Source organism: Protopterus annectens, chromosome 17.part0, assembly GCF_019279795.1.
Source record: "Protopterus annectens isolate FY-2018-M chromosome 17.part0, PAN1.0, whole genome shotgun sequence".
Classification (NCBI taxonomy): Eukaryota; Metazoa; Chordata; order Ceratodontiformes; family Protopteridae; genus Protopterus; species Protopterus annectens.
Genome location: NC_056751.1, coordinates 742,020,481 through 742,044,845, shown reverse-complemented (window position 1 = coordinate 742,044,845; position 24,365 = coordinate 742,020,481).

Here is a 24,365-nt window from a genome sequence, read left to right as displayed (position 1 = left end):
AGACACTCACTGGTTTAAACAAACAAATTAGAGAGCTGCTCAATTCTGCCAAAGCAAACAACAAGGCAAAGATAGATGCCCAGGTGAAAGATAACCATAAGGCTTTTTTTTATTATGTTTGTAACCTCAGGGGAAATGCTTGGCAATATGCTAAGTTAATCTTGAATGGTAACATTTACACCCAGCCTGAAACTATAGCAAACCTGCTGGTTGACAAGTTCCGTTCAAACTCCCTCCCCATCAGCTCCTGCCACCCCCAAAGAAATACTTGCAACTATCCCCCTACCAGTCATTATGAGGGAACAGGTCCTTCCTGCACTCGCTAAAGCCAAAACACAGTCTCCAAGGGTCCCAACAGAAAACACACAGCAGGATAGAGCAATGGATCCCCAAATTAAGGAGAAAACAGTGGAGCAAGAAACATCTGATCAGATAACATATGAAGATGCTTTGGAGCCTTCCACAGGAAACCAGTACAAACGTTCAATTGGAGTTGGACAGCAAGGGGAGGAACAGGAAACTCTGGCAACTCTGATGCAGTCAGTGTTGTGGAGTGATAGGCCAGTGAGTTCCTATATGAAAGAGGAATGGATGACACAGAATGAAACTGAAGAGAATGTGGCACAGGAAGATGCTCTAGAACTTTCTATAGAATGCCCACAGAAATTGGAGAACAAAGAATGTGCCCTCAATTTAGAAAAAAATGATCTAAGAGAAGAGTGACTTTATTTAATAGAGATGAACAGACATATTAAGATCAAGGAAAGAAATAGACTACAGAAAGTCAATAAAACACAAAAAGATAGAAGTTTGCTAAAACAAATGAACACAGTAATTAGAACTGTCCATAGAGATTCAAGCGATATAACAGAAGTAAACAGAATATATTACTGTGCCGGTAAATTAATAACATATAAAGTCTTACTACAAAAAGATAAGGTAGTAAGGGAAAGGAAGGGGAGAAATCAAATGCCATCATGGAAGTATCAAATAGAGAAAACTATAAAGCAATTAAAACAAAAAGTGTCACTGTTAGAAGAGTATAGATGAGGGAACAGATCAACAAAAATACTCAAATAGACATGATAAAAGCAATGCACGGTATCAGAACAGATCAGGATCGTTCATGCACTATCGCAAATAAGCTAAATATCAGCATATGCAGAAAAACCTAGAATATATACAGATAAATATAAAGGAAAAGTACAAAATAAGCAATTTATTGATGATCCAAAAAGTTTTATAGAGAATTGGGAAACAAGGCTAAAGGAATTGAAACACCCCCCCCCAAAAAAACAAGAAATAGATACATTTTGGAGAAGTATTTATGAAGATCCTGTGGAACATAACAAAGATGCTAAATGGATAGAAGAAGTAAAAGAAAGAATAAGAAGCCCAAAGGTACAGGATATGAAACGGGATAAAGTAACGGCCAGACAGATTGATACAAAGTTAAGAAAAGCTCCTAAGTGGAAACCCACAGGCCCAGATGCAGTACCTAACTTCTGGCTAAAAGTATTAACATCTTTGCATGAAGGTTTAGCCATGAGTAAGAACCATTTATATGCTCACCCCGAACAAACATCAGCCTGGTTAACAACAGGAAAAACAATACTCCTACCTAAGAGCAAACCTGCAAGCTATTCTAAAAACTATTAGCCAATAACTTGACTTCCAACCATATATAAAATATACACCGGAATAGATGCCAACAAAGTTTATATTCATTTAGAAGAAAATTCAATGCTGGCAATAGAACAAAAGGGTAATAAAATAAAGTCATATGGAACAAAGGATATAGTCATAATGGAGAACTGTAAAAAGGGGAAGAATCTAATTATTGCATTGATAGACCACAAAAAAAGCATTTGACTGTATCTCACAATCATGGATAAAAGAGTGCTTACAAATGTATAAGATACACCCTACACTGACTGATTACATTGCAGCGACTGTGAAACAGTGGCAGACCACTTTGCAGTTAAGCCACGATAAAGGACAAATTATTATTCCAGGGATAAAAATTCAAAAAAATTCAAATTGGGATATTCCAGGGTAAATCTCTGGCACTGATACTATTTTGTCTTGCCCTTAATTCATTAGCCTGTCTACTTAATAGATTAGGTCATGGCTACAATTTGACTCCAAGAAAACAACAAAGTGTACAGCCTTCTCATCTTCTTTTTGTACCTGTATAGATCATCAGATGAGGAAATGAAAGAAGAACTGCAAGTCTAAACTTTTTCAGAAGATATAAGAATGTTATTTGGTCTTGATAAATGTGTAAAAACAACCTTTAAAGCAGGAAAGCTGCAGCACCAAGAAAACATCAGTTTGGGACAGGAGTGTGATATAAAAGGACCTGGGCAAGAGGGAATGTATATATATTTGGGAAATGATGAAGGATCAACAATAAAACATGAACAAATCCAAATAAAACTTAGTAAGGAACATTTTAGAAGACTTAAATTAATACTGAAAACAGCATTGACATCTAAGAACAAAGTCCAAGCTATAAACCAATTTGCTCTTCCTGTCCTACCTTACAGTTTTGGTGTGACTGACTGGCCCCAAAAGGTGTCGGATAGATTGGACAGGAAAAGAAGAAGGATGCTTCATGCTCACCAAATGATTTATAAAATTCAGTGCATACCAAGATTATATATTCCCCCTTCCGAAGGAGGTATGGGCCTACTCAAAATTGATTACATGTACAGACTTGCAATCATAGGACTGCATACATATCTGCTGACCTCACAAGATCCAAACATAGTGAAAGTTTTGAAACATGAGGAAAATAAGTCTAAGATGACTTCCCTGCTTAGTATAGCAGAAAAATATCAGCATCAAGCAGGAATGGAAATCAAACCAGAAGTAAAAAAAAAATCAGTCAGCAACTGAATGTGACAAAAAATGAAAGAATATAAAGTGAAGGATCAGATGAGAAGGCAAGAAATGTGGAAAATGCATAAATATAGTTGCAAGAATAGAAAACACTTGGAATATCCTCATGTTTATCAGGATCAAACACAGGAATGGTTATGGAGAGGTGAATTTAAACCAAAAGACAAACATTTAATATTGGCAGCTGAAAATAGTGGGCTACATACTCGATTTACAAAGTGCACTGAACATGTAGGAAAAACAGACAAATGTAGGTTTTGTAAAACAGAATTGGAAACAGTCATACATCTTGTTGCTGGTTGTGATATAATAATGTCAGAAGGACAGTATACTGAAAGGCATAATGTGGCAAGGCTGTTACACTTGTGATTGTGCAAACATTATAATATTGAAGTAGCTGAAAAACACTGGAAACATGAGCCACAAAGCATCATAGAAAATGATGAAGTTTATATCACATGGGATCACCCATTAACAACAGTTCAAAAAATAGATGCGAGAAAACCAGATATAGTGGTCCATGAAAAGAAGACAAAACTAGCATTGATCATTGAAATCGCTACACCCAATGACTACAGTGTCTTACATACAGAGAGAGACACAAAGTCATAAAATACCAGGATTTGCAGGCATAAATGTGAGCAATGTGGAAGAAAGATACCCAGACAGTTCCAGTAGCAGTATGAGCAATGGGTATTATAAAAAGGAATTTACAATCAGAGTTAGAAATGTTACCAATACATGCAACTCCATACAAGTTGTAGAAGGAGTCATTACTGGGCACATTGTGGGTGCTGCGAAGAACACTTCTGGCTAATGTCAAAGAATGAAACGATACTAATTTCATGAACATTAATCATACTTTTACTTAGGAATGGAGTAAATTCCTGTCATGGTATTAGAAACCCAAAAGACTTGGAGAAATTAAAAAAGTGACCTGATATATAATGACATAGGAAATCTCCAAACACTGAACTAGGCCCAATTTGGCTATGTCAAAGGGAGGTCTTGCCTGTTCAGTCTGGTGGACTTCTTCAAGAAAGTCACCAGGGTCATGGATGAGGGTATAATGGTACACACCCTTTTTCTAGACCTGGCCAAAGCTTTTGGCACAATTCCCTGCTCAGGGATCATAGATAAACTTACTGTATTAGGCATAAACTCCTACATTGTCAGGTGGATAGAAAAACGGTCCACTAACAGGACAAGTTATCTGAGAAGGCAAATCCCCTTCTGATAAGAAACCTATTACTAGTGGTGTCTCACAGGGGACAGTGTTGGAAACTCTCCTCTTTGGTATGCACTTCTATGAAATTAACTCCAGTGTTTGGGACCCTTGGCTCATGAAGTCTTCTGATGACTGTAGATAGAGATGTAGATGTAGATGTAGATGTAGATGTAGATGTAGATGTAGATGTAGATATACAGATACAGATACAGATACAGATATAGATATAGCTATAGATATAGATATAGATATAGATATAGATATAGATATAGATATAGATATAGATACAGATATAGATACAGATACAGATACAGATACAGATATAGATATAGATATAGATGTGGTGATGACCTTTCTCTGTCTCGAGAGACAATGAAATTTGCATCACGAAAACAGTCAGTGATTGAAATGCAGTGCCTGCTGTGACTGTAAATTCTGATTTTTTAATGGCAGTATCTGTTATAATTTGTGCAGGTGTAGCTGACACCTGGCTAAGTGGGTACTGAAGGTGTCCCCTGCCATCTGCACTCTCGCTTCTCCTCCCACAGCTCCTCTCCCTCTTCTTCTCACTCATCTGGATACCTGTCTTGACAGCCAGTCTCCAAGTAATGTAGTCTGTGGCTATGACTTCCCAGCCTGTTGAATTGATGTCGCCTGCCTTCATGTTATGTTTGCAGACATCTTTAAAGTGTAGAACAGGCCTTCCTGTGGGTCTGGACCTGGAGGCAAGCTCACCATACAGAAGGAATTTGGGGATTTGACCATCCTACATACTGCTGACATGACTAAGCCAGCACAAATGCCTTTGGGAGAGAAGGGTAAGCATGCTTAATATCCTTGTCTGGTCTAGAATGTTCTTATTTGGAATGCGGTCCTGCCAGGTGATGCCTCGGATCCTTCTGAGGCAGTGTAGATGAAACATGCTGAGCCTGCATTGTTGGCAGTACAGGGTCCAGGTTTCACTACCATAGAGCAGTGTGCTGAGCACACATGCTTGGCACATCTTCATCTTAGTGTTAGTGGGCAGTATGGAGTTATGCCAGACCCTCGCTGTTAGGCATGTCATTACTGTTGCTGCTTTACCTATCTGGGTGTTCAGCTTGGCATTCAGTGAAAGGTTGCTGGTGATGGTGAAGCCCAGGTAAGTGAAATCCTTCACCACGTCGATCATGTGATTGCCAGTGAAGATGCTGGGGCTTTTGCTGACATCCTGCCCTATGATGATGGTCTGCTTAAGGCTGATTGTGTGGCCGAGCTCTCTGCAAGCACCATCGAAGGAGTTTATGATGCATTGTAGTCCTTCCTCAGTGTGAGCAGTCAGGGTAGTGTCATCTGTAAACAGCATCTCTCTAATCAGTACTGTCTACACCTTGGTCTACGCTCGGAGGCATTTGAGGTTGAAGAGATTACCAATGCTTCCGGTGTAGAGGTATACCCTGTCTTTGGACTCGTTGAAGGGATAGGACAGTAGCAGAGAGAAAAATATGCTGAAGCATGTTGGAGCAAGTACACCCCCTTGCTTCACTTCACTCCTGGTTGGAAATGGGTCTGAGGAGGAGCCGTCATATTGTATGACACCTTGCATGTTCTTGTGGAAAGATGTAATCATCCTCATGAGTTTGGGAAGACATCCAATCCTTTGTAGCAGGGAGAAGAGGCCTTTCCTGCTAACCAAGTTGAATGCCATAGTTAGATCAATGAAGGCAAATGTACAATGGTTTCCTTTGCTCATGGTGCTTTTCTTGCAGCTGCCTTAGTGAGAAGATCATGTGGATCATGGACCTTCCTGCTCCGAATCCAAAACACACTGTGCCTCAGATAAACATGTTCCATGAGTGATTGCAGCCAGTTCAGATCTACTTGGGCGAAGGCCTTCCCAACAATGCTGAGGATGGATAGTCCATAGCCGTTGTTGCAGTCATTTCAGTCTCCTTTGTTCTTGTACAGTGCAGCTATTTTCACTTCTGAAGGCTCCCTCTTCTAGTTGAACAGTGCTTCTCGCTTGGCTGTGAGTGCTGGTTCAATCACTGTTTCTTCCTGCTGGCACTGTAACAGGAGCTTGTGCTTGTAGTCAAGCACACTTCTTGTCAACCTTGATGATCTCTGGGGGATGCCATCTATTCCTGCAGCTTTACCACAGGCAAGGGAGTTGATGGCTTTGCTGAGCTCATCTACAGAGGGTGGCTCATTGAACTTTTCCAGAACAGGAACGGGGTTTGTATTGTCGACTGTTGAGGTAGCGACAGCAGTCTCCTTTGAGTAGAGCTCCTGGCATTGATCTGCCCACCTCTTCATCTGTTTACCTTAGTCTGTAATGACTTCACCTGAGGTAGACTTTAGGGGCATAATCTTAACTGTACTGGGGCTGAAGGCTTTCTTCATGCCCTCATACATGGCGTGAATGTTGCCACAGTTAGCGGCAAGTTGGATGTCCTAACAGAGGTTCAGTCAGTAGTCATTGGCAAATTGTTGAATGATCCATTGGGCATCATTTCTGGCCTTCCTAAGTGCAGCTATAGTCACCTGTGAAGGTTCCCTATTCTAGCTGAACAGTGCTTCTCGCTTGGTTGTGAGTGCTGGTTCAATCACAATGATTCCTGCTTCAAATCAGTCTGGGTTCTGCCTCTCTCTTTTACTGAAGATATCCATAGCTGAGTTGTAGATGGTGTCACAGATGTGGTTCCACCTCACTGCAACACTGCTTTGTGGGCAGTCCTTGAGGGCCTCTGCAATACTATTAGTAAAGCACTCGAGCAGGTCTGGCACTGATGTCCTGGCAGTGTTGACACAAGGGTATGCTTTCTGTTTTGATAGGTATTTTTCATTTGGGCTGAAGATGCACTTTACTGCCAACCAGGGAGTGAGCAGTGCCACAGTCAACACTGCAATAGTTGTGGGTGACAAGGACACAGTTCAGCAAGCATATTCTAGTGATGACAAGATCCAGCTAGTGCCAGTGATGAGACCTCAGGTGTCACCATGATACTCTGTAGTTAGGCTTGGTAGCAAAGAATGTGTTGGTCACGCAAAGGCTGTGGTAAGAGCATAACTCTAGCAATCTGTCTCCATTCTTGTTCAGCTTACCAACATCAAACTGTCCAGTTCTGCTGAGCCAAAAATAATGATCAGCTCCATCTCAGGTGTTGAGATCTCTAAGCAGGAACAGTTGTCCTGTGGTAGGTATCCCTCTGATAGCAGTCGCAAGCTCCATGTAAAACTCGTCCATTGTCTCAGCTTAGCAGCAGTGTGTCAGGATGGTCACTGGCACTAAAGATGTTGAGAGGTTAAGAGAGAGGATTAGAGTTGTGACTTTTGATGGTGGGTCAATTGAGGACAGCAGGGAATTTTTCACTGCAAAACTGAAGCGATGCAATTGCTGCCCCCAGTACCTTCTGCTGCCAGAAGAATGTGTAGTCCTGTTCTCTGAGGCTACCTTTTACTGGGAACCTGGTCTCCTGCAGTGCAGCAATATCATTGTGGAGCCTCTTGAGTTCATAGTCAATGATGGCTGTTTTCCTGAAGTCGTCAACCTGAGGAAGATCATCAGAGATTCCGGGGCGGGCATAGTATCCTGACATTCTAGCTTGCCAGTCACAATATTGGTAATTTACTTTTCTTTTTTTCATTGTCTGGTGCAGAGTTTAGTCTGCTCTTCAGTATTTGCCTTATAGCTCCAAGCAACCATTGAAGCAGGCAGACTGTGGCAAGTCAGCATCTTAATGGCTGGGGGGCTGCACAGCTGGAGGCAGGTGATAGCTGACTAGTGGGAAAGTGATTGTCCCTCCCACTACTGGAGACAGCCCATAGTATCTGGGTTATGTCAATCACTCTGGACTTATAACTCATAATTGCTGTCTCCTGTGTTGTTTCTGATGCTGTCAGCAGTGGCACTAAAATGACCTCTCCAGGACACAAGCCTGGGCATAGTATATGGAGATCCTGAGATGTTCATTGACAGGATCCCCTTCTCAGCCTCCCTGATGTGGTCCAAAGGAATACAGACTGATACTTTTGGCATTATCTAGGTGGTAGTAGCTGCCGGAAGCAAGCCATAATTAACAACCAGACACCTTAGTGGCGCCACTCAGGATTTTCTGTCTGGGTTTACTCCCATAGTCTTCTCTTCTCCTGAGATGTCCACAAGGCAGGAGAGCCATCATCCAATGGCCAGATTGTGGGTTTGGAATCAGAGTTTCCTACTCCTGGATGAGCTGCCTGACAAGTCTAACGGGCTCCATCTGCCCAGGTTTGGAGTCAGAGTTTACCTTCTGCTAGGCTGTCTGTAGCTATAGCTATCTATACCTATATCCAGTCTATATCTATATCTAATCTCTCTCTCTCTCTCTCTCTCTATATATATATATATATATATATATATATATATATATATATTATATATATATATATATATATATATATTGGCTAACGAGACCACCCTGCCCACCCAGTTATTGTATACTGCCAGGTACTCAGTCATAAAAAACACAGATGCCAACTTCCAAAATCCACAAAACAGAAACCTCAGCAAGAAAAAACCACTTTAATGTAAACCAGCAAAGCTTTCGGATACAATCCTTTATCAATACTAACATACAAGAGTTCTTGTCCTATATATATAGGTCCAACTAGGTCATGTGACTGACAGCCAAAAAGTCACATGACCTGTATCTTCAAATACACCAGTTTATAGTATCAATAATAATGTTTGAAGATACAGGTCATGTGACTTTTTGGCTGTCAGTTACATGACCTAGTTGGACCTATATATATAGGACAAGAACTCTTGTATGTTAGTATTGATAAAGGATTGTATCCGAAAGCTTTGCTGGTTTACATTAAAGTATTTTTTTCTTGCTGAGGTACTCAGTCATGCCACACAGCAGGCTCTGTGAAAACAGGGGGCCCCATGAGAAGGTGCTGCTGTTGACCACAATAGTGTAGGAGAGGCCATATGCAGGGACCTCCTGTCTAGTGAACCAGACAATAGTCCTTCAGCAATCACTACACCTAGAAAGGACAGGCTGTAAGAGATTCTTAACTTTCCCTTAACCCCCCCCCCACCCAGATATCCATGCAGATAAAGAAATATATTTATATATATATATATATATATATATATATATATATACAGAGAGAGAGAGAGAGAGAGAGAGAGAGATATCTACATATAGATTAAATAGAGATATAGCTATAGCTACAGACATATATAAATATATATATATATATATATATATATATATATATATATATATATATATATATATATATATATATGCATACATATATATATATATATATATATATATATATATATATATATATATATATATATATATATATATATATATATATATATATATACATATATATATATATATATATATATATATATATATATATATATATTAGCTATATATATACATATATATATATATATATATATATATATATATATATAGGTTCATAGGTAGGTACTAGGCTATCTGCCCAAAGGCATTTATAAGCCTAGCTGGAATGTGTTGGCTTTCGCCGCCCTCTTAGATTAGTTCCCTGTGCCTCTGTCCAGCAGAGCCATTGAAGTGATCGCTAGGGTAAACTTTCTGTTTCCCATCCACTCGTCAAGGTTTCTCTTGAAGAGTGTTAGCAAGGAGCTCTGCCTAATGTAGATTGGAATCTTGTTCCAGAGCATGGGAAGTCTCTGGGACAGGAATCTATCCCTCCAGCACATCCTATTTATTGTTGTGGTGAGGTTTAGATCCCTGGAGAGTGTGGCTCGAGGGGATATGGTTTTCTTTAGGTGGAGCATGTCTATCAATTCTGGGTTGGACATGGCCTTGTATGTCAGGCAGAGTATAGCTGGAGTTTCTTCAGTCGAGCTGCATAGGGCATCTGCTTGAGGTCAGTGATCCTCTTGGTGAGGTACTTCTGTGGTCTTTCCAGTTGTTGCAGGTGTCTTGCAAGGTACATCCCAAATGGGGCATTGTACTCTATGATGGGTCTGATGAGTGATGCATAGAGGGGCCCAATGACCCTCTTTTGATCTGGATGCAAACCCTTTTGTGATTAGGTGGGCCACAAAGAAGGATTTTCTAACCACTTTGGCAATTTGATTATCAAAGGAGACGTTACTATCTACTTGGGTCCCCAGATCCCTTCTTACGTCTTCTGTATTTAGGGGGCTACCACCTATGTGATAGTTTGTGGGTACTTTGTTTTTTTTCAAAGGGGATGAGTATGCACTTTTTGGCATTTAGCTTGAGGCCATGGTTTTGACACCAGGTATCTGTCTCAGTGAGACCCTTTTGGAGGATGTCTGTGTCAGCCAGAGAGTCAATTATAGTCCCTAGTTTGCAGTCATCTGTGAACTTGGTCAGCCATAGTCCTCCTGTGCTTGCCTGTACCTCTGAGAATATATGCAGAACAGGAGGGGTCCTAGGACTGAGCCCTGGGGAACGCTACTTGTAACTGGTTTAGAGTCAGACCTAGCTCCCGCAACTCTTACCATGTGGGTTCTGTCCATGAGCCAGTTGCCAACCCATCTCATGATGTAGGGGGTTATGTTCAGGCTGGTGAGCATATCTATAATACCTGAGTGGGGAATGGTGTCAAAGGCCATTGTGAGGTCTAGGTAGGCTGTGTGGACCACCTTACCCTCATCTATAGCCTTGGTAACTGTCTCAAAGAAGTCCACCAGATTTAGGAGGCATGATCTGCCCTTAACAAAGCTGAACTGGGTAGGGTCCAATGTTTGGAGGTTCCCAATGCCTCTGTTAATGAGATCCATGATTATGCACTCCATAAGTTTGCAGACCAAGCTAGTCAGGCTTATAGGGCAATAGTTCCCGAGGTCCATTGTGGCTCCACCTTTGTGGAGCGGAATAATCATTGCTGTGTGCCACTCTGTGGGCACATAGCCTGTGGAGAGGCTGAGTTTAAACAGTGTGTTTAGGTGAGGGGTTAGTTCATCTTTGGGCACATGTAGGATGCAGCCTGGGACACAGGCTGGTCCCATTGATGCTGTGTTTTTGGTTTTGGAGAGGGCTGTTTTAACCTGAGTATCTGTGATTTCAGGGGCACTACATTCTTCTGGTATAGTTATGAGCCCTTTTGGGGGTGAGAGGGGGGTGAAGTTTGCACTGAACCTGTCTGCCAGGATGTTGTCTATATCGGTTGGTTCAGTGTATTTTGTGCCATTCTGCACTAACTCCATGCAGATCTGAGAATTGCCACTTAGATTCTTGACATAGCTAAAGAATGCCTTGTAGTTATCTTTGGAGTCTATGGCAATTTTTCTTTCAAAGCTAGCCTTGGATGATTTTATGAAGGAATGTAGTTTCTTGCTGATAATGATTAGGGATGTCTTTCCTTCTTGGAATTTTACTCTTTTCTGTACTAGTTTCCTCTTTTTATTATATATCTTGTTTATGGCTAGGAGTCCACCAGACTGGTTTCCTTTTCTTGGAGGAGTGAGTCTTGGTTTTGTTTGGGATAGCACGATCCATGCATTCTTGTAGGTACCCATAGAGTGCATTAGTAAAGGATTTTGCAGCTTGGACAGCGTTATCCTTTAGCATGGGGGCTTTGAAACTTCCCACCTCATTCTTAAGTAACATTAAGTTTGCTTTTGAAAAGTTTTTCACAGTAGTTTCTTTGACTGGGGGTGGTGGTGGAATGTGGATATCCAGAGTGATTAGTTGATGGTCAGATCTAACCAACGAAGGGTTGACGTCCAGTTTGGAACACCAATCGCCCCATGTTAGTGATGACCAGGTCCAATATGTTGTCACCTCTGGTGGGGGTGTTGACCAGTTGATCCAGGGTGTTTGAGTTTATAAATTCTAGGAAATGTTGGGTAAGGAAGTTTGTACTTGAGTAGTTCTCCCAGTTAATGTTTGGGTAATTGAAATCACCCAATATCAGGGTGTTTGGTAGGACCTTTATGTTTCCCAGTGTTTCCAGGAATGAGGACTGGGGGTCCTGGGATATGGTAAGTGATCTCTAGCAAGCTATAATTTGAATAGCAGTTTTTCCCATTGTTAGTTGCACATGGATGATCTCTGAAGCATCATGCTGTGCCACTAACCTGGAGGTGTGGGTATCCTTAATGAATATGGATACGCCCCTGCCTTTTGTATTTTGGACCGGGTTTTGTGGCCAAAATGTATGGTATGAGTTGTGTCCAGGTAGTGATGGGTTGCTCTCTGGAGCCTTAAACCAGGTTTCTGTTACTTCACATATATTGATTTTTTCCATACTGAGGAGTGCCTCAAGTGCGTGCATTTTGAGGTTTAGACTTCAGGCATTGAGTAGCATTACCCTCAGTTTTTTGTTACTTGCGCTATTTACGGCAGTGGGTTTGTCTTTTGAGCCTTTCCTAAAAAAGGCACTATGTGGGTGGCAAGAGCCTTGCCCAGTATTTCAAAGCCTAAGGGTGACAGGTGCAAGCCATCTCTAGCAAAGCAGAGTGGCTTGTCGAGCATGTCATCTCTAGCTGACAGACACTGGATCCCCTTTGAATGACACCAGAAGCTTAGCCAATTGTTGAAATTGATAATTTCTTCTCAATACCATGGTATAATTCTTGATGAGGGCAGGATGCTACTCAGGGTCAGAGTCATACCAGCCTGGGCTACATGATCAGAGAGCTCCTCTATGTTTCTTTTCATGTAGTCCAGGGAGGTACAGCTCATGTCATTCACGCCAACATGGCCAGTGACAGAGTCATATTTGTACTTGTTCTGGAGTGACCTGAGTGCTTGTGTTATGTGGCAGATCCTGGCACCCGACAGGCAGCTAACAGTAACCTTCTCCTTGTTCAGCCTAGTGAGTGGGACGTCAGTGTGCCTGACTATAGAGTCACCTATTACTAGTGTGTTGGGTATGTTATTTTGCCTTAAGGGCTGTGATTGCATAGCAGACTGGTTTTATGAAGTATCTGTTTCATGGTTTGTGTTGGGGGGGGTGGAGGTTGCTTGGATGTCTGCTTTGGAGGTCTCTGTTGCTTTTGCAGATTTTTATTTAGAGCCTCCGAGTATGTTTTTGTGTATTTATGTGTGTTTTTTGCCATTGCTGGTTTCATAGGTTTATGTGAGACTGGTGGTGTGGTGCAAGTAATTTCCTTCTCCTCTTGACTGCCTGGTCCAGTCTTAGGTTGAGAGAGCTTAGCCTCCAGTGTGGCTGTATAATTTCATCTCTCGCATGTATTAGTGTTTGGTGGAAGGAGGAGAGGGCTGTCTGTGTACATGAGGCAATTGTAACATTGCCTCAAAATGCCCAGATTCACCAGTTGGACCGGAGAGTACACCTGAAACTGCTGTTTGGACATGCCTGGATAGGTACAGTGAACTGTTTTACTGACTGGCTAGTAAGGTAGAATAGAGAGCCTTGTCCTTCTCTACAGTATAAGGGGGTCTAGTGCTAAGGTTTATTAGTGCTTGCTATGAGTTTTGAGCAAGTCCCAGGATGAGAAGTGAATGATCTGAGTGCTTAAGTTGAAAGTTTGTCTAGTTCCAAGGGAAAAGTTGAATAGTAGACTTTGTGGAGCTGGGAATAGTTATACCGTAGCTAACTGGCACTGCCCGGTGCGCAAAACTGTGCAAATGCGGATTTTATAGCAGGGGAAATGAAAGAGATAGAAATTAGCCCGAAATGGCCAATAAACTACTAATATGTAGATAAAATAGGTATAGTATAGATTAGATGTAGATATAGATTAGATATAGATACAACACACACACACACACACACACACACACACACACACACGCGCGCACACACACACACACACACACACACACACACACACACACACACACACACACACATATATATACACACACACACATATATATATATATATAGATATATATATATATATATATATATATATATATATATATGTACACATTGAGAGAGAGAGAGAGAGAGAGAGAGATTAGATATAGATATAGATTGGATTATAGATTAGATATAGGTATAGATAGATATAGATGCAGACAGATACACACACATATATATATATATATATATATATATATATATATATATATATATATATATATATATATTTAACGCTATACTACCTAAAATGATGTGTTTGATACTTCTGATAAGGAACACCAGGACTAAACCCTGTGCCACCTGAATGTTTAATCATTCTTCTGAAAGCTTGCTCTAATATCCACCCATCACTTGCAGTCAGATAGCTGTTTTCCAATTCACTTCATCATTTCACCCCCCCCATTCCTACCACCATTACTACCAAAGTCTGTTGCCCACTCTCAAATACTTTTGTGACCACCTGATAAAGCCCATGAACTGTATTCAGTCAGTCTGGACTCATGGTGTTCTTAAAATTTGTCTTTTTATTCCTTCTGTACAAAAATCCATATATTGTGTGTGAGTGCCCATTAGCTTACAAAAATGCATGCAGATATATACACACACAGACACACACACACTCTGTAATATTTGTTACTTTCACAATAATGAGTCATGCAGTGATTATTAAATAAACTGTTCCTTTAATACAACATACAAGAACTATTCCTTGAGTCTCCATATTTAAAGTTCTATGCAGAAATCATTCAGCCCGATTTGTTTGCGTGATCTATACACAGTATGTCCTTTACTTGTCCTTTTACACTTTCTTTATTGTGCAACACCATCAACATGTGAGTGTGGTGGAAGGGATTAGTCACTGCAATTTTCATCTTTGGATTCTTTTGCAATAAACATTAGTGTTTATTATTTATATTCTAAATCCTGTAACACAAAATAACTTATTAATTATATATTTCTTTGTTTTAATTTGTCACACTCACTGCAGATAATTGTTATAGCTCATTTATTTTCCTTTTTGTTGATGCTTTGTTATGTAGGAGCAGCTCAAAACTACGTTTATGTGCCTTTGATAAAAGGACTGTAGGTTCTGCTCTGATCCAACATGCTTAGGTTCACTATGTAGTACTGACACTGCAGTGCAGCTTAAGGGGTGCTCTACCCTCCTGAGGTGTCACTCATCAGATGAGAAATCAAATTAAGGTCACACCTACCTAAATTATGATAACCCAAGACACACGTGCCAAAAAGAGTATGGAATTTTATTGAATGCCAACAATATTAACAACAGAAAAGTCTGGAAAAACTTTAAAAGAAAAGCATCACAAAAAAATTATACAAACACAATAAACAACACTGACAGATATATGCATTTAGACACTTATAATAGTGCATGTACACTTCTGCTTGTTTTATATATATAGTAAAATATAGTCACATTTCTGTTTGTTAGCATGTACAGTATACATTAAATTGTTAAAAAATAGGTAGAAAATAAAAGGCAACCGTGTGTGTAATACTAACATTCTGTGCCTGGTACAACCTTCAAGGAGAATTACAACTGTGTGTGTAATACTAACATTCTGTGCCTGGTACAAGCTTCAAGGAGAATTACAACTGTGTGTGTAATATTAACATTCTGTACCTGGTACAAGCTTTAAGGAGAATTACAACTGTGTATGTAACACTAACATCGTGTGCCTGGTACAAGCTTCAAGGGGAATTACAACTGTGTGTAATATTAACATTCTGTGCCTGGTACAATCCTCAAGGAGAATTACAACAGTGTGTAATACTATAGCAATAACCCACACCTGGGTATGGGTAATGCTGGATTTACCCACGGTTGATGTGGTTTGGTCACGAGGCCCAAGTGGCCAAACAAAGCCAACTGGGTAAATCAGCATTACCACCCAGAAGTGGGTTATTGCTATTATACAATGACATTATTTAAGAAAAAAAAAATTACTTTTCTTAAATAATGGCATTGTATAATGCCTCCTTGCTGCCCTTCCGCAGCTGTGTGGTATTCTGTGGCAGTTCTGATATACTGTGCATGTGTATGCCCACACAGTACATCAGAGCTGTGGGCAAAAGAAACGGAGAAAGCAAGATCTATATTGGTTGTTACAAACTGTTTCACTATGTTAAATGGGTTTAACATAGCAAGACAGCTTTAAACAAAGCAATGGAGAATCTCTGTTGCTTTTTTTAAAGGTGTCTCTCTATGTTAAACCCATTTATCATAGCGAGACAGTTTTGAAAAAAGCAACAGAGAAAGCAAGATCTCTGTTGCTTTTAACAAACTGTCTCACCATGTTAAAGGAGTTTAACATAGTGAGACAACTTTAAAAAAAGCAATGGAGAATCTCTGTTGCCTTTTTTAAAGCTGTCTTGCTATGTTAAACTCATTTAACACAGCGAGACAATGTGAAGCAACAGAGATCATGCGTTCTCCGTTGCTGTAAACAAAGACTTATAGTAATGGAAAAAGTCCGGGTGACTGGACCTTTTTCCATTACTATAACTCGAATTTACAACGTGCACACTGCCTATCAGCATGCACGTTTTTGAATATTAATGGGGGGTCATTGTATAATAACATTCTGTGTCTGGTACAAGCTTCAAGGGGAATTACAATTGTGTGTAATACTAACATTCTGTGCCTGGTACAACCTTCAAGGAGAATTACAACTGTATGTTTAATACTAACATTCTGTGCCTGGTACAACCTTCAAGGAGAATTACAACTGTGTGTGTAATACTAACATTCTGTGCCTGGTACAAGCTTCAAGGAGAATTACAACTGTATGTTTAATACTAACATTCTGTGCCTGGTACAAGCTTCAAGAAGAATTACAACTGTGTGTGTAATGCTAACATTCTGTGCCTGGTACAACTTCAAGGAGAATTACAACTGTGCGTGTAATACTAACATTATGTGCCTGGTACAAGCTTCAAGGAGAATTACAACTGCTTATGCAGTACATCAGAGCTGTGAGTGGAAGCAACGGCGAAAGCAAGATCTCCGTTACTTTTTACAAACTGTCTCGCTATGTTAAAGGAGTTTAACATAGCGAGACAGCCTTAAAAAAGCAACTGAGAATCTCTGTTGCTTTTTTTAAAGCTGTCTCGCTATGTTAAACTCCTTTGACATAGCAAGACAGTGTCTAAACAGCAACGGAGATTTTGCATTATCCGTTGCCGTAAATAAAGACTTATACTAATGGAAAAGGTCCAGGCGACCGGACCTTTTTCAATTAGTATAAGTCTGATTTACCACATGCACGCTGACCAATCAGCATGCACATTTTGGAATATTAATGTGCGGTTGTTGTATAATAACATTCTGTGCCTGATGCAAGTTTCAAGGAGAATTACACCTATGTGTAATACTGACATTCTGTGCCTGGTCCAACCTTCAAGGAGAATTACAACTGTGTGTGTAATATTAGCATTCTGTGCCTGGTACAAGCTTCAAGGAGAATTACAACTGTGTGTGTAATATTAACATTCTGTGCCTGGTACAAGCTTCAAGGACAATTACAACTGTGTGTAATACTAACATCCTGTGCCTGGTACAAGTTTCAAGGACAATTACAACTGTGTGTAATACTAACATTCTGTGTCTGTTACAAGCGTCAAGGAGAATTATAACTGTGTGTTTAATACTAACATTCTGTGCCTAGTGCAAGTTTCAAGAAGAATTACCACTGTGTGTGTAATGCTTACATTCTGTACCTGGTACAAGCTTCAATAAGAAATACAACTGTGTGTGTAATACTAACATTCTGTCGCCAGTACAAGCTTCAAGAAGAATTACAACTGCGTGTTTAATACAAACATTCTCTGCCTTTTACAATATTCAGGGAGAATTACAACTGTGTGTGCAATACTAACATTCTGTGCATGGAACAAGCTTCAAGGAAAATTACAGCTGTGCATGTAATAATGTTTTGTGCCTGGTACAAGCTTCAAGGAGAATTATAACTGTGTGTAATACTATATCAATAACCCATGCCTGGGTGTGCATAATGCTGGATTTACCCACGGTTGGTGTGGTTTGATCAAGAGGGCGAAGTCTGAGTGGCAAAACAAAGACAACCGTGTGTAAATCCAGCAATACCCACACCCAGAAGTAGGTTATTGCTATTATACAATTACATTATTTAAGAAAAAAAAGACTTACTTTTCTAAAATAATGGCATTTTATAATGCCTCCTTGCTGCCTTTCCACAGCTGTCTGGTATTCTGTGGCAGTTCTGATGTACTGCGGATGCATATGCTTACGCAGCACATCAGAGCTGTGGGTGGAAGCAATGGAGAAAGCAAGATCTCTGTTACTTTTTACAAACTGTCTCTCTATGTTAAAGGAGTTTAACATAGCGAGACAACTTTAAAAAAGCAACGGAGATCTCTGTTGCTTTTTTAAAGTTGTCTCGCTATGTTAAACTCCTTTAACATAGCAAGACAGTGTCTAAACAGCAACAGAGATCTTGCATTATCCGTTGCTGCAAATAAAGACTTATACTAATGGAAAAAGTCCGGGCGACCGGACCTTTTTCCATTAGTATAAGTCTGATTTACCACATGTAAGCTGACCAATCAGCATGCACATTTTGCAATATTAATGGGCGGTTGTTGGATAATAACATTCTGTGTCTGATATAAGCTTCAAGGAGAATTACAACTATGTGTAATATTAACATTAGTTGTCAGGGAGAATTACAGCCGTGTGTGTAATTCTAACATTGAAAATGAAAGCTCGTGCTATGCTTAATCCCAGCAACAGTCACAAAGTAAAATCCAAGGAAAACAGAAAAAACGTTGCTGGAAACTGCTGGTTTAAAACCTGGAGTTTAATGACGACACAACACAATACAACTCAGTTAGCGCTTTCGGGTCAAAACCCTTCTTCAGACTAAGAACATACAAACACTAAACATATTTAAAACACTCATCAACCAATCAAAATTCAATAAAAAGCCCGCCTTTTCTTGAGGGCTGGCTTAAGGGGCACTGCTTCATTTAATCCTGGGAACCTGTGTGCAGCTAGCTCTAGAATCCATTTAGACTCCACCCATTCAGTGGTTTGCTTAATGTCACCACCTCTATTATTCAAGACAACATTCTGTATAACCCTAAAACTAAATTGATGTGTGGAATATATCTGTACATGTCTATATAGGGCATTGTGTTCATCCAAATTTCTAATTGATGACATGTGTTGTAAAATTCTGACCTTGAGCATGTTGTTGGTCTTGCCCACATAATAACACGAACAGGAATTACAGTTCGCCAAATACACAACATCTGTGGTCCTGCAAGTTGCTCTCCCTTTTAACTGGAATCTCCTCCCACTTACTGGATGAGTAAAAACCACATCTCTGTTGATATGGGCACAAGCCTTGCAATGACCACATGGTACCGTACCCATGGTAAGTGGCAGAGCTTTTGTGATATTGGCTACCCTCTCTTTACACAACATGTCCTTTAGATTTCTATTCCTTCTATATCCAAATTGTGGGTTACTACCTACAATGTCTCTCAGGCAGTCATCACTGGTGATGATATTCCAGTTCTGGTTGATTATATCACAAACACCCTTTACATTACTTCCATAAGTTAACATGAACCTTTGTCTTGTTTGTGTGCATACAGCAGATGTGTATTTCCTCTCATTCTGCCTAGACACATTAATCCAGGGCTTATATCTATCCCTTCTATGTGTCCTACCCTTCTTCACTAACCTTTCTATCAAACCATCATTGTAACCTCTATCCTGAAAAATTTTTCTCAACTTTATTATCTCTTGATCAAACTGTTCATCTTCCATACTCAACCTAGAGGTCCTACTAACCTGACCCTGTACTATGTTAGGGAACATGAAATGAGGGTGCATGCTATCGAATGATAGCATGGTGTTCTTCCAACACTCCTTTCTAAACAACTCTGAACTAAAACCATTCCCAGTGAATCTGACCCTAACGTCCAAAAAGTCTATTTGATCACTAGAACTATTTATACTGAACTTTAAAAATGTAGTTGTCGTATGAAGAAAATCTATGAAACATGTTAACTGTGTGCTACTCCCTCTCCACAAGATAAAAATATCATCCACAAAACGTAGATATATTCCTATATACCTGTGCCATTCCTCATTCTCTAATACATGCTGTTTTTCCCAGTGCGATAGGACTAAATTCGCATAAGTATTCACACAGGGGGTGCCCATGGCTACCCCCTGTGCCTGTCTATATGTAGAATTAATGCCCATGAAAACATTATTGTCCAAAACTAAAGCTAGTAGATCTTTTATTAGGTCAAGTTTCATCCCATTGACCCCCAACGTACTTAACAGTTCCCCTATGGCTGTTATTCCATATTGGTTCCCTATCACCGTAAATAAGCTTTGGACATCTAGTGTGACCATTATCATGTTTTCTAAGGACATATTCCTACTTAGATCCCCCAAAACAGTGAGGAAATGTGCTGTATCCTTCAGTATAGTCTCTAATTTATCTACATATGGTCTTAATTCGACTTCTAGCCAGATAGAAATATTTTCAGTTACCCACCCTCTTCCTGACACAATGGGTCTAAGGGGTGGGTCAGTGGGTGATTTATGTATCTTCGGGAGGGCCTTGAACACAGGTATAACTGGCTTCTCTATTAAGAGAAAATCAAACAGATCCTGTTCTATATACTGATTGGTATATAGCCAGTGTAAACGTTTGTGTACTCTGTCAATCACACCTTTTACCTCAACTGGATTTAGTAACACATAAACCTCTCTTTCAGAAAGCAATTCCTTCATCTTAGTCCTATACCAAAATGTATCCAAAAGCACAACTTCCCCTCCCTTATCTGCCATTCTTATTGTTAGATCCGAGTTATTACTCAGATCTTCCAAAGCCTTCCTCTGTTTTTCATTTAAGTTATAAAACTTCTCATTACTTTTCCTCTGGAAATAGGCTGTTAAATCAATCTCACATTTGTTGATAAATAAACCTAATGCTGGTGACAAGGGTGGGACATAACTGCTGGGTTTATGTGGACGTTGGTCCATGGGACCAGAGTTACCAAAAAACTTTCTCAACATAACATTTCGACAAAATAACATGATGTCCATTACAACTTCATTAAATACACAGGTCCTACTAGGGACAAAAGTTAGCCCCTTATTCAATACCTCCAATTGTTCCTTATTTAAAACATATTTTGATAAATTAAAAACAATACCATTGTCCATAGTATGAGTCAGTCCAAAGTTCTCCTCTTCTTGTTGAGGTCTCTGTCGTCACTCAACGACCTCTTCCAAGGACCTCTCTTCTTCACATTCACTGGTAGCGACCCCAAAAAATGCTGTTGGCCTAATTTCATCTTTGGGCGAGCCCCTGTGTTTGAAACATTCATCCTCGACACATTATCCTGTCCAATGGTAGATGTACCTTCCTGTGGTGATCTCTCCTCTCCCTCAAGAACGCTGTCATTAGCTTCTCGCAAAAACTGGATTCCTACCGCATTCACATTAGATGTATCCTGTGTTATGAGGGCAATCGTATCTCTACCCTCTTTTCCACTTAGTGTAGAAACTGCTGTAGTTTCCTCCAGTGCTGCCATGTGACAAGACTCTCCATGTGCCATCAAGGCTGTAGCTAGTGAAGCTGGCGTCTCTTCCCTTGATGTCATAACATCGCATCGTTCCTCCTGGTCACGCCTCCCTTCATTCAATCTGGTTGATCCCCGCGTTGTTACTGCTGGCATGGGTTTATATTTCGGCCAGATGAAGATGTTACCTTCATTAAAATCTTGAAAGTCTCTCTGCAACTTACCCATTTTCTGGTTGCGGAGCTTGTCATCATTTGCACTCAATGTATCATTCAATTGTTTGAGGCATGCTACATGACCCGAAAGCGCTAACTGAGCTGTATTGTGTTGTGTCGTCATTAAACTCCAGGTTTTAAACCAGCAGTTTCCAGCAACGTTTTTTCTGTTTTCCTTGTAATTCTAACATTCTGTTCCTGGTTCAAGCTTCAAGGATTATTACAACTGTGTTTGTAATACTAACATTCTGTGCCTGGTTCAAGCTTCAAGGATTATTACAACTGTGTTTGTAATACTAACATTCTGTGCCTGGTACAACCTTCAAAGAGAATCACAACAGTGTGTGCAATACTAACATGCTGTGCCTGGTACAATCTTCAAGGAGAATTACAACTGTGCATTTAATAATAATGTTTAGTGCCTGGTACAAGCTTAAAGGAGAATTATAACTCTATGTAATACTAACATTCTGTGCCTGGTACAAGCTTCAAGGAGAATTATAACTTTGTGTAATACTATAGCAATAACCCATGCCTGGGTGTGGATAATGCTGCATTTACCCAGGGTTGGTGTGGTTTGGTCAAGAGGGCAAAGTCTGAGTGGCAAAACAAAGACAACCGTGGGTAAATCCAGCATTACCCACACCAAGACGTAGGTTATTGCAATTATACAATGACATTATTTAAGAAAAAAAGACTTACTTTTTTAAAATAATGGCATTTTATAATGCCTCCTTGTTGCCCTTCCGCAGCTGTCTGGTATTCTGTGGCAGTTCTGATGTAGTGCGCATGCATATGCATTCACAGTACAACAGAGCTGTGGGTGGAAGCAACGGCGAAAGCAAGATCTCCATTACTTTTTACAAACTGTCTCGCTATGTTAAAGGAGTTTAACATAGCGAGACAGCTTTAAAAGAGCAATGGAGAATCTATGTTGCTTTTTTTAAAGCTGTCTCGCTATGTTAAACTCCTTTAACATAGCAAGACAGTGTCTAAACAGCAACGCAGATCTTGCATTGTCCGTTGCTGTAAATCAAGACTTATATTAATGGAAAAAGTGCAGGGGACAGGACCTTTTTCCATTACTATAAGTCTGATTTACCACATGCACGCTGACCAATCAGCATGCAGGTTTTGGAATATTTATGGGCGGTTGTTGCATAATAACATTCTGTGCCTGATACAAGCTTCTAGGAGAATTACAACTATGTGTAATACTAACATTCGTTGCCTGACAAAAGCTTCAAAGAGAATTACAACTGTGTGTGCAATAATAACCCTCTGAGCCTGGTACATCCTTCAAGGAGAATTACATCTGTCTGTCCAATACTAAATTTCTGTGCCTGGTACAAGCTTCAAGTAGAATTACAACTGTGTGTAATACTAATGTTCTGTGCCTAGTACAAGCTTCAAAGAGAATTACAACTCTGCGGCTTATACAAACATTCTGTGCATGGTACAAACTTCAAGGAGAGTTACAATTGTGCATGTAATACTAACATTCTGTGCTTGGTAAAAGCTTCAAGGATAATTACAACAGTGTGTGTAATACTAACATTCTGTGCCTGGTACAAGCTTCAAGGAGAATTACAACTGTGTGTGTAATACTAACATTCTGTGCCTGGTACAAGCTTTAAGGAGAATCACAACTGTGTGTGTAATACTAACATTCTGTGCTTTTACAAGTTTCAAGGAGAATTACAGCTGTGCATGTAATACTAACCTTCTGTTCCTAGTACAAGCTTCAAGGAGAATTACAACTGTGTGTGTAATACTAACATTCTGTACCTGGTACAAGCTTCAAGGAGAATTACAACTGTGTGTGTAATAATAACACTCTGTGCCTGGTACAACCTTCAAGGAGAATTACAACTGTGTGTGTAATACTAACATTCTGTGCCTGTACAAGCTTCAAGGAGAATTACAACTGTGTGTGTAATACTAACATTATGTACCTGTTACAATCTTCAAGGAGAATTACAACTGTGAGTGTAATAATAACACTCTGTGCCTGGTACAACCTTCAAGGAGAATTACAACTGTGTGTGTAATACTAACATTCTGTGCCTGGTACAAGCTTCAAGGAGAATTACGACTGTGTGTGTAATACTAACATTATGTACCTGTTACAATCTTCAAGGAGAATTACAACTGTGTGTGTAATAATAACACTCTGTGCCTGGTACAACCTTCAAGGAGAATTACAACTGTGTGTGTAATACTAACATTCTGTGCCTGGTACAAGCTTCAAGGAGAATTACAACTGTGTGTGTAATACTAACATTATGTACCTGTTACAATCTTCAAGGAGAATTACAACTGTGTGTGTAATAATAACACTCTGTGCCTGGTACAACCTTCAAGGAGAATTACAACTGTGTGTGTAATACTAACATTCTGTGCCTGGTACAAGCTTCAAGGAGAATTACAACTGTGTGTGTAATACTAACATTCTGTGCCTGGTACAAGCTTCAAGGAGAATTACAACTGTGTGTCATACTAACATTATGTGCCTGGTACAAGCTTCAAGGAGAATTACAACTGTATGTGTAATACTAGCATTATGT